General features: G+C 32.8%; 1 pseudogene; it reads right to left on the bottom strand.

Moving 5' to 3' along the window:
- Positions 1-548: 548 nt before the first annotated feature.
- LOC140435707 (splicing factor 3A subunit 3 pseudogene) lies at positions 549-1,079 on the bottom strand (annotated as a pseudogene).
- Positions 1,080-12,273: the final 11,194 nt, after the last annotated feature.

Here is a 12,273-nt window from a genome sequence, read left to right as displayed (position 1 = left end):
ATTTATAATCTCACAAATAATGTATACCTCAGCACAGAGGTTATTCCTTCTATCATACTAACAAACCTTGAACTATGAGCTTACAATAAAATTTTATCTAAGCCGTAATTGTAACACTTAGGAAGTTCAATTGGAAAATATATTATTCGGCAATTTATTACGTTGTAGGTAAATGAACTAATTACTAAAATATTACACGATATGTTTTCACAATGTTTCAATTATACACGTGAAACTATAAAATATTAAGAATAAGGTGAGATTACAAATTAAGGGATTAATTTGTGATTGAACACTAACGATACCACAATTCTGAAACTAAATTGATCTTGATGTTGTTTTTATTGTTAATTTTCATCACTGATAATCAATTTGAACATGAATTAGCATTCAATAATATACATAAATCTGATTATTTCAATAATCCTTCAGAATCCTCCAGAAATAGAGATATATATTTACATACTTGCTCTTGTAGATCAATGTCTAAATCCTTTAGAGATTTTATACCTAGGCTGTACAGACTAAGTCAAATATTTAATAATTCATCACATATATTTTTTATATTCACACCTTCTTCGTTCTTTTGGAACATCATCTAGTTGGTCAATCATACCCAAGTAGGTAATGTAATCTACCTTTTCTATACCTTTTAAGTTTATATACTTTTTATAACATTCATGTAAATCCAAATACTTCCAATAGCCCACCTTATCAGTAAATTCTACAAAGTTAGACATGTCTTCGTTAGGATTTTCCCTGGCTTTAGCAAATGCATCAAATTCCACTGACATGGGAACACTAGAATTCTTAAAACTCGTTAGGGCCCGTCAGAGCAGCTACTTCAGCCTTATGTTGTCCGTCCCTATCGTCATAAAGATCTATTATTCTCTCTGTTGAAGCCATATATCTATCCAGTAGGTACTTTCTTAAGTGGCCTGAGTTTATTGCTTCTCTAAAAGTAGTCTTTTTGTGAAGCATTTCTTTTACTATGGCATCAATTAAAAGTTCTTTTTCTTCATGGTAACGACGCTGTTGTTTTAAAAATGTTTCCATTTTTGTATTAATTTACCTTTATTATTAAATAAAGTGCAGCAGCAGGGGAATATAAACTACAAACTTCAACTTAACCTATAATATTCAGAGTTCAATCTTCTTTTTTGTATTGTGTTTATCTGGCCGTGGATTCTAAAATATATGTGAAATAGGTGATCTGTGGAAATTGTTAAACAATTTTTAAAGTTTTCAAGATTTTTCAGAATTAAAGATCACAAAATTCCATAAATAAAAAGTCAATTTCTTTATTTGAGTGTCAGGACTTCTAGGGTTTTTTACGTTTTATTCAACATTTAAATTACTGTGTAAATTTTCTATCTTTCATGTTTCTAACATATTTGTTATATATTCTTATTATCACTTTCTTATTGTCTAGTTTGTATCTGAATATACTTTTTAATTTTTCAATTCATTAAGGAAACTGTGATTTATAGTTAAAAACTTAAGAAATTAATTGATTTGCTCGAGCATTCTTTAAAGCAGCTAAAATCTAGCAAATTATTACACAAGAAAGGCACAAAAACTTTCAGCTAATGTATTAGGCTAGCCCTCCACCTGCGATTTTTAGTCGACTCGACAAAAAAATCGCTGTCGTAGAAAATCTAGAGAGGTTGCACTACGATTTCTAAAACGCTAAATTACATTTGTTTTGCAATGGATGATATCGAAACTACTTGTGTGATCGCTCTTTTGCTTCTGTCGACAAGTAAACGACGAAAGCATCGTTATCGGATTCATCAGTTAACAAATCAAAGATTTTTTATTGAACAGTTTTACATTTTATTAGAAGATTTATGTGAGCATTATGTAGGGCGACTATCGCATCGCGGTAAAAATAAGATAGGTTGCGTTTACTTATCGCTGTGAATATTTAGTCACAAATAGATTGACTTGTATTTAAAGCAATGTGTTTAAACTTTGCGTCTAAACAATCACCCGACTACAAATCGCAAGTAGAGGGCTAGTCTTACATAACATATAAACCAATTTTACATAATCTTAAAAAATGGTAAACAAAAATTATAAACAGCTGTCTTACTTTGGATTGCCCAAAAACTTACAAAAATAGCTTGGAGGAGACTTAAGACACGCACTATATAGATAAAATAAACTATTTCAACACTTGGATTCAAGATGACTGCAAATTCTATGAAAATTATGGAGAAACACTTAACTGAAGAATCCCCTTGGGTCAATTTTCAATCTAAACTGATTATATTCATTGAACTCAAAATAGCGGGGAATCTCTCATACTCCATATAATTTACCGATCTTCAAATTCTGCAGCGTTCAACCAAAACCTATTAGGTCAATGGCGTGTTAATAACGAATTTTGAATATAGTTGGGAAACTATTAGCCAGAACTATGTGAATGTGTATGTGCGGATATGTATGTATGTGTGTGTGTGTGTTTGAGCGAGAATGTATAACGGGATAGAGGGCCGTCGGTTTAGTAGGAACGATCGTATTAGGTATCTAAAAAATCGGTTTCTTCAATGATTTAAAAATATTGATTTCATAAAATGTTCATATGATAATTTGTTAGTCATTTTTCATTTGATACTTGGAGAATGATTGAAAAGTAAAAAAAAAGAGTAATATATCATCGACATTATTCTCATACCTCGTAAGTCGATTTTTTACGAAATTGAGTTTTTATTACAAACGCGTAGCTCTTGTTTCGTTTTATCATAATGACCAATTCTTGTAAACGTCAAAGTCCAAGTTGACTCTGAAAATATAACGAAACCATACGTCGAAATATTGTTCTGAAGCTATTTTCTTGTGGCATTTTTAAAGTAGATACTATTTTATTGGGAATACGCCACAATTAAAATATTATAAGTAATATTATCCCAATTGAATCAATTATGTTAGGGTACGTGACATGCGCAGACAAGTTGGTTGTTAGCAACAGGATTCCTAACCTCATATATCACAGTGAAGTTGTGGTTATATGGTAACTGAACCTATAGTGTGGTTATATGGTAACTGAACAGGTCAATAGATTTAAGTACCTGGGATGTTGGATCGATAGCAGCCTAAATCCTGATCTAGAAATAAGATCGAGAATAGAACAGGCCAGAAAATCTTTCGAAAAAATAAAAAAACTGCTTTGTGATTCTCGAATAAAACTCGAAATTCGACTACGTTTATCAAAATGCTACGTCTGGTCGACTCTTCTATATGCATTTGAAACGTGGTCCCTTAAAACATCAACCGTAAATAAATTGGAGGCCTTTGAAATGTGGATCTACCGGAGAATACTCAAAATTTCATGGACATCGCATACCTCAAACGAAGAAGTGCTGCATAGAATAGGCAAGGAAAGAGAACTTTTTAACACAGTAAAAGTTAGAAAAACATTATACCTAGGCCACATACTGAGAAATAATACGTACCAATATGCCCAACTTATAGTGAAAGGAAAAATCGAGGGAAAGAGAGGCCTAGGAAGGAAAAGACTATCGTGGCTCAGAAACATCCGGCAATGGACAGAGCTAAATTTTGAACAGCTAATAAGAACAGCTGAAGATAGAGAAGAGTTTAAAATTGTAGTAGCCAACCTCCATTAAGAAGAGGGCACTTTAAGAAGAAGAAGAACCTATAGTAACAACGAATACTTTACTTAGATCCAAAAAAATAAATGTTAAAATGTCTTCCTGAAGCAAGAGAATATTGGAACTTGTTCGCAATAAACCTTTAAATTATAATACTAGTATTTATTTCGATGAAGAATCTACTCGAACCACAGGTGAGTTTTGTATTATTTTCATTGCCTAGTGTGTGTGCGAAGACGAAAGGAATTATTTTGTTACTAAAAACATTCAAAGATATTTAATTATTATTCCTATGATTACTATGTGTCTCATATCGCGTACCAGTATTTACCTTGATCATCTATTTAAATGAGAAACTTAAAACTTATTTTATAGGATTCTATAAATCTTATGGAAATGTTAATATTAATCATTCTGTTATAGGGTTGGAAGTAAATCAAACAATAATAACTATTATAATTGTGTCCAGCAGATATTGCTGACGACTAGGGATTACTGTTCTATTCATGTTTGCAATTTCTTTAAGGGTGGAATGTGATAACGCACATGGCATAACAGGGCCATCTGGAATAAGCAATGAAGGTTTGACAAATCAATAGACACCTTGAAACTGATGACATCGACAAATCTGTAACATCTAGATTTGATGTTAATGATGCGACAGATAATCTGTATGAACTTCCGACAAACTTCCGTTGTAGTTCCAATGAAGAATTCACGGATGAAATGACCATTACTTCGAAGAAACAGAAAATATTCTTATAAATAATATATCTGCATTCAATGAACCTATAAAACAATGCAAACGCGCAATAAAAGGTCAAGACAATCCATTAGTATGGCAACAAATATCAATATTTATAAACGAGAGAGAAGAGAGGAATATCAAGATTGAAAAGTAAGCGAAAGAAAATTTTTTCCAATAGTAAGGAATCGTGTATTAAGGCAAAAAATAGATACTGTAATAATTTTACTTAAGAACTTCGTCTAGAAACATTCAATCATTTTTGGCAAGATTTAGATTGGAGCCACAGAAAAGTTTTTATTTTAGGATTAATAGATGTAGTTGTACCAAGTACTAGAAAGAAATCAGACATTGCATCTTACAAATAGTCCTTTAGTTTAAAATATTACTCAAAAACAAATAACACAAGATTAGGTGTAGGTAAACTTATGTTTCTATATACGTCAGGAATTAGTGAGTGCACTGCGAGAGACTGGACTCTAAAAAGTTTTAACAAAGAACTATTTAAGAGAACAACAAAAACAACACCACTAAAACATGAGCAAAATAAATATATGGAGACGTTCTTACAGCAGTTACCAAAGATGTCTTCACATTATTGCAGATCGTATTCTAGTAAAACGTATTTGGAATCAATTTTAAAATCGAAGAAAGAGGTATATGATCTCTATGTAAAAAAATGTAGAGAATCCAAGATCACTACACTATCTATATACCAGTTTAAAAACGTATTTTCACGAATGAATATGAATGGTTTGTTCCAACTCAAAAACGCCCAGTGTGATCCCTGTTGAGGGTGAAAAGATATGACCAAATAACTACTAAAACTAATCCAAAAAATAATAGAGCAAAACAGAATTCCTCAAGAATGCAGATTAAGCATCCTAATATCTCTCTTTAAAAAGTGAGACAAATTGGACTCGGAAAATTACAGAGGAATTAATTTATTAAACACCACACTAAGATTAATAACCAAATTTTTTATAACACAAAGTGTTTATAACACTAGCAGAAGAACAACAAAGTTTTAGGTCGGGATGATCATGCACCGACGCTATATTTATAATGAGGCAAGTGCAAAAAAAAAATCATTAGAGTACAAAAAACCAGCATATCTATGTTTCGTGTACCTTAAGAAGGCATTTGACCAGGTTCAATTAAAGGACGTTATCCACTTATTGTACGCAATAGTACAGGACATATCGTACATATCGTTTTGATTATTCCTCAGTATCCTTGAGGAATAATCAAAACGATCGAAAATATCTACCAAAACAACACAATACAAGTAAACGTAGAAGAAAAATTGTTGACTCTATTGAAGCTGGCAATAGGATAAGACAGAGATTCTCTGAGTCTTTTATTGCTTAACCTGATTATGAATGAAATAATAAAAAACGTAAGAACTAAAAAAGCTTAAAACTTAAAAAAAACTTAAGATAATCTGCTATGCATCCAAATGACAACAAATAGATTAGTAAATATGGCAAGAAACGGTTCTCCAATATGAAGACGATCAGTAGGAAGACTGCAAAAGGTAACGGGGAACCACTACATTACGGACTCATAGAGTACCTCTAATTAAGTCATTATGGTGTATACCAAAAATACTGGAAACCCTACTGATCATGGAAATAGGATACCAAGATCCGGCAGAGTTAGAGAAACACAAGACTACAAGGCTCACTTGGTCGTAAACATGCGAAATCCTTGTACAAGAGCGCAGAAACCAACAACTTAAGGAGTTGCAACGTGGAATGTTAAAAGTTTGTTCTCTGCAGAAAAACTGGATAATGCTGAACAAGAAATGAATAGACTAGGATTTTTCCTAGATTTTAGGAATCAGCGATGCACAATGGCCAGGATCTGGGAAATGTTCAACACGAAATGATGGCGTATTTTATTATTCCGGAATCGACAACAACACTTATCGTTACGGAGTTGGAATCATCATTTCAAAGAAATGGAAAAACTCTCTGATTAGCTGTACTCCTTATTCAGAGCACTTAATATTAATACAAATTAAAGAAAGACATAACTTAATAAATTTTATTCAAGTCTATGCACCAACAGCAGATAAAGATGACAATGAAATAGAACAATTCTACAAGGATTTAGAAGAAATTCTGAAAACAATAAAAAAGCAACATATTAACATAATAATGGGCGATCTTAATGCCAAGGTGGGTCAAGGTAAGGGAGGAGAACAAATAGGAAACTATGGACTTGGAAACAGAAATGACAGAGGAGATCGATTGATTTAATTTTGCCAAAGCGAAGACTTTGTAATAACAAACACCTTTTTCAAATTACCTCCTCGACGAATATATACATGGACATATCCACAATATACCAAAGAAAAAATAGTGAGAAATCAAATAGACTACATTATGATAGCAAGGAGGTACCGTAATGCTGTTAAATGTACTAAGACGTACCCAGGAGCTGATATAGGCTCAGATTATAATCCGTTAGTTACTGTGATAGAGGTGAGACCAAAAAATATTAGAAGACCACACAGAAAGGCACTAGATTTAAATAAACTTAGAAACAAAAATATACGACAAGAAACAGGAGAAGAAATAAATGAAAACCTCCGTTCAGTGCAGCAACAAATTAATGATACAAATAACGTTAACCAAAAATTAAAGTACATAAATATAGCTATACAAAAACCAGGAAAGAAACATCTTACAAAAACCAAAATAAAGAATAAGGGGTGGATGACACACGATATACTAGACTTAATGGAACAAAGAAAAAAGATGAATTACCTAGACAAATACAAAGAAATAAACAAACACGTAAAAAAGGGAATAAAAGAAGCCAAAGAGGCGTGGATTAAAGTGTGAAGAAATGGAAACCTATGAGAAAACGTACGATGCGTTCAATATGCACAAAAAAGTAAAAGAGATAACAGGAAGCATAAAGAAATGCCAAATAGGTAAACTTAAAGACAAAGATGGAAATCTTATTGTAGATCTAGAGAATAAAATAAAAAGATGGACAGAATAGCTGAATGAATTATTTGAAGACGATAGAAACAACTTAATTCAGATAATCAATGCAACTGGGCCAGACATATTGAAAGAAGAAGTAGAATACGCAATAAGAAACGCTAAAAATAGAAAAGCAAATGGACCTGATGAAATTCCTACAGAACTGTTGAAACTTTTGAATGATATATCTGTAACCATAATATTACATATATTCAGTACAATATACAGTACTGGTATAATACCTCAAGAATGGTTGCTGTCTACGTTTGTCACCATACCGAAGAAAACTAAGGCAATGCTATGTTCAGATCACCGAACAATCTCCTTGATGAGTCACCTGCTTAAAATATTTCTTAGAGTCATCCACAACCGAATCTATCAAAAGTTAGATATCGATATTAACGATACACAGATGGGATTCAGAAAATGATTAAGTATAAGAGAAGCTCTCTTTACCTTAAACGTCCTAACACAGAGATGTCTAGATGTTAACCAAGAGGTACAAGCCTGCTTTGTAGACTTTGAAAAGGCCTTTGACAAAGTACGTCACAATAAACTCAAAGAAATCCTGGAGGTTAAGGACATCGACATCAGAGACATACAAATAATATTAAATCTGTACTGGAATCAGCAAGCTAATATAAAAATAGAAGACCAAACATCGGACGAAATATAAATACGTAGAGGAGTACGACAGGGTTATATATTGTCACCGCTCTTGTTTAATATCTACAGCGAACAAATATGTCAAGAAGCTCTCTCACATGCAAACGAAGGGATAATAGTCAATGGAGAAGTTATCAATAACATTCGATATGCTGACGATACTTTGATAATGGCAAGAACAGCGAAAGATCTACAACATCTAGTTGAAAGTATGAATGAGATATGTAATAACTACGGCATAAGGATGAACGTCAAAAAAACCAAATATATGACCTTCAGTAAGAATCCAATACATGACACTAGTATAGCAATTAACGGTACCCAACTCGAAAAAGTAAGCGAATACAAATACTTGGGAACCCTCATCAATGAAGCAGGTGAACAAAATCACGAGATAAAAAGACGTATTGAAATTGCCAGGTCTACCTTTATAAAACTGAAAAAATTATTTTGTAATCGTGATATTAGTATTCAGCTACGAACTAGAATGTTCAAATGCTATGTATTCAGTACTTTGCTTTACGGTGTTGAGGCATACGCTTTTAAACAGAGGAATGTCTTGAAATCTTTGAGATGTGGTGCTACCGCCGTATATTAAAAATAAGTTGGGTAGATAAAATTACAAATGAAGAGATAATGCGCAGAATAAATAACAAAATATAATGCAAGGAAAAATCCAAGGGCGCAGAAATCCAGGCCGTAGAAGAATGTCCTGGATGAGAAATTTAAGAGAGTGGTTTGGCTGTACCACTAACGAATTATTCAAAACAGCAGTAAATAAAATTAGAATCACCCTAATGATATCCAATATCCGATAGGAGGGGCACTCAAATAATGAAGAAGACCTCCAAACCCTAATAAGAAAAGCATAAAATAGGGTCGAATTTAAAGAAGTCATCGCTAATCTCCGTTAGATACGGCACCTAAAGAAGAAGATGGAAAAATCTGGATGAAGTCAAAAAATCACTTATTCTATCAGAACACGGGAAACTAATAGGACATATTTAAGAGATAAAACTTTTAAGACGCATTCGAGCGATAACATTTTTAGAATAGTCCATACTTTTTACATATGAAATACTGTGATATAAACTAAAGACATGTCCAGAATTTTGGATGGCATTGGAAGAAAGCTAATGAGTCTATAATATATTATTTGGTAATCCTCCTTTGGCAATTAAAATTATCTGAGCAATATGTGTCATTATATATGCGGCAAATATAAGGAATCGGAAAAAAATTACTAACAAGCAAAAAAACGAGAACTGAAAAAAAGAAATAGGAAATTATAAATGAGTAAAAAAACGATTAGGGAAAAGAGACAGGGAAAAGATAAAAATTGGAAACTAGTACTAAGCAAACAAGAGAGATAAACAAACAGTTCTCTTGTAATTTAATTTACTAGAATAGTATAAACTAAACAAAAACAACGAAAAAGAAGTAAATACTAGTCCAAATTTTGCTATCTTTCGTTTTCGAATATTAAAAAACAAATTTCACAACAATCGTTAAATTACGTTATAAATGATTTATTTTAAAATTGAATAATTGTCATCTAATCGTAACCTATGAAAGAATAAAACAAATTAGCACCTCACATCGAACCAATATCAAAAACTCGAATCACTAAATGGAACGATCCGTCCCAGTTCTCATTACTTGACGCTCTCTAGCGGGCATAGTAGCGGGCCTGTATTTGATCCGAAATTCCTACGGTGGAAAGTGGAAATTGATACGAGAAGATAATGGTATTAATGGTGCACTTGATTATGTTTCCAACGTTTAACTTTTGACTCCTGCAGGTCAGGAAACTTTACCTAAAATGAACTTTAAACGCCCAAAATTATCGGATATATTAGAACTAACCAGACGGCTTTGTATTATCTAGTGTTGTGCCGAATAGTTAACAACTAAAAGACGGCACAATCGAATGATATATTTTTTTTATAGCTGAATCCAATAGGTGGGTGTTCATATTTGAACATTAGTTACGGGATGTTATATAAATACTAGTTAGACATGTATGAGCTTCCCATTTGTTTTATGTTAAGACACTGACAAATGTCCCACTAAAAATATGGTATTAACCCAGATATTACTGAAACTTTTATTGTTAACATTTTGAATTAATTTTGAATTTTCATGGAAATTATAGCATATGGAACCAAAAAACACAATCATATATTTTTTTATGACGATACCTGTCAAGTTTTGACATGTTCTTTTAAAAGGACGGTAGTAATATACGGTACCAGATATCATATATATTTTATTAGTATCAATTTACAAAGAATGAAAGGATTTAAAACAAAATTTTGGATGTAAAGGTATTTTGCACTTTTCACACAAAAACTGGACTTTTTTGTGACAATATCCACATCGCGATTGCTTTTCTTGATAAAGAACCAAGTGGTTAATACCGTCATATCTTGAATTGGCTACCGAATTCGAATTCCGCTTAGAAGGTCCGCGTTTTGTTTCTTTTTTAAAAGTTTCTAAAATATTAGTTGCAATAGATCTTCTAAATTCAAGTTGATCCAGTTTACTGTCTTGAGTTTTGTGAATCTGCCACGCATTTTGAATAGCCATATCAACGCAATGAGCAAAAAGGGGAAAATACCATTTCTTTTCTCTTATGGACACTCGATATAAACTGATGTTCTGGTCACTGCGATCAACGCCACCCATGAAGTTATTGTATATTCTAACAATATTTGGTTGAGGAACTTAAATATGTTTTTTCTCTGCTTGTGAAAATCTCTTTACAGAGAAGCAAGGCATTACTGGTACAAAATTGGAAGCAATAGAAACGATATTATTATCATGCCAGCGGCAAACCACTATTTCTGTATTTTTATCAAGACGATACTCGTATTTACCACGTTCAGTTTTTTTTATAATAGATGAACAGGGTAAAGGGCATTTCATGGTGCGATTTTCCCTTACAGTGCCTGTACCAAATATGCCTCTTTGTTTTAGCTCATGCAGTAAATGAATAGAAGTAAAATAAAAAGAAAAAGAGGTTAGTCTTTGTATGTGGGTATATTTTATTTTATAAAAACCCTTAAAAGGGCAACATTAAAAACACGAACGTTTTCGGAACAACCGTTCCATCATCAGGTTAAAATACAGGTTACCATGCCTGAGCCACCAAAATATTTGGGTAAAAACCCTTTAAAATGTAATGTGTTACCAAAGAGTGTACATGATGTTGATAATATTATATGATGTTTAATATTTTAATTAGATTTTACTTCAGGTAACATACACCCATGCTTAAGTGAGTTCCAGTGTCCGGAGAGTAAACCTCTTCAAACGGACTTCAGCTGGCAACTGAAGTAAAATAATTATCAAAAATAAGATGGAATCGCCTTTGAGGCCATACTTCATTCAATCTGTCTGCATAGGATAGAACTACTGATGCACCCAATCCAAGGACTTTATATTGTTCAGGTATTGTAGTGGAATTACCTTGGTAAGGAGAAAACCAAACTATGTACCCCAGACGAAGGGCTCCTACCCACATTTTGTACCCCCAACGGATTGGTTTTCCCCTGATGAATTGTTTTGTGGGATGGCGACCAAAATACGGAACCATTGCCTCATCTATGCTCTGATGTTGTTCTAAAGGGGAAAATTGTATAAATTTTTTGTTTATTACGTCGAACAGGGGTCGCATCTTGGCAAATCTATCAAATTTATCTAATGACAAGTTATTGCAAACATGCAAAACTTTCATTATGTGGGAAAATCTATCCCTAGATATAGCAGCTACCACCATTGCGTTGTGCGAATCGTCACGATTTTATTGTGAAAATCTCTTTACAGAGAAGCAAGGCATTACTGGTACAAAATTGGAAGCAATAGAAACGATATTATTATCATGCCAGCGGCAAACCACTATTTCTGTATTTTTATCAAGACGATACTCGTATTTACCACGTTCAGTTTTTTTTATAATAGATGAACAGGGTAAAGGGCATTTCATGGTGCGATTTTCCCTTACAGTGCCTGTACCAAATATGCCTCTTTGTTTTAGCTCATGCAGTAAATGAATAGAAGTAAAATAAAAAGAAAAAGAGGTTAGTCTTTGTATGTGGGTATATTTTATTTTATAAAAACCCTTAAAAGGGCAACATTAAAAACACGAACGTTTTCGGAACAACCGTTCCATCATCAGGTTAAAATACAGGTTACCATGCCTGAGCCACCAAAATATTTGGGTAAAAACCCTTTAAAATGTAAT

Source organism: Diabrotica undecimpunctata, chromosome 3, assembly GCF_040954645.1.
Source record: "Diabrotica undecimpunctata isolate CICGRU chromosome 3, icDiaUnde3, whole genome shotgun sequence".
Lineage (NCBI taxonomy): Eukaryota > Metazoa > Arthropoda > Insecta > Coleoptera > Chrysomelidae > Diabrotica > Diabrotica undecimpunctata.
This window is presented reverse-complemented; position numbering and strand designations above follow the sequence as displayed.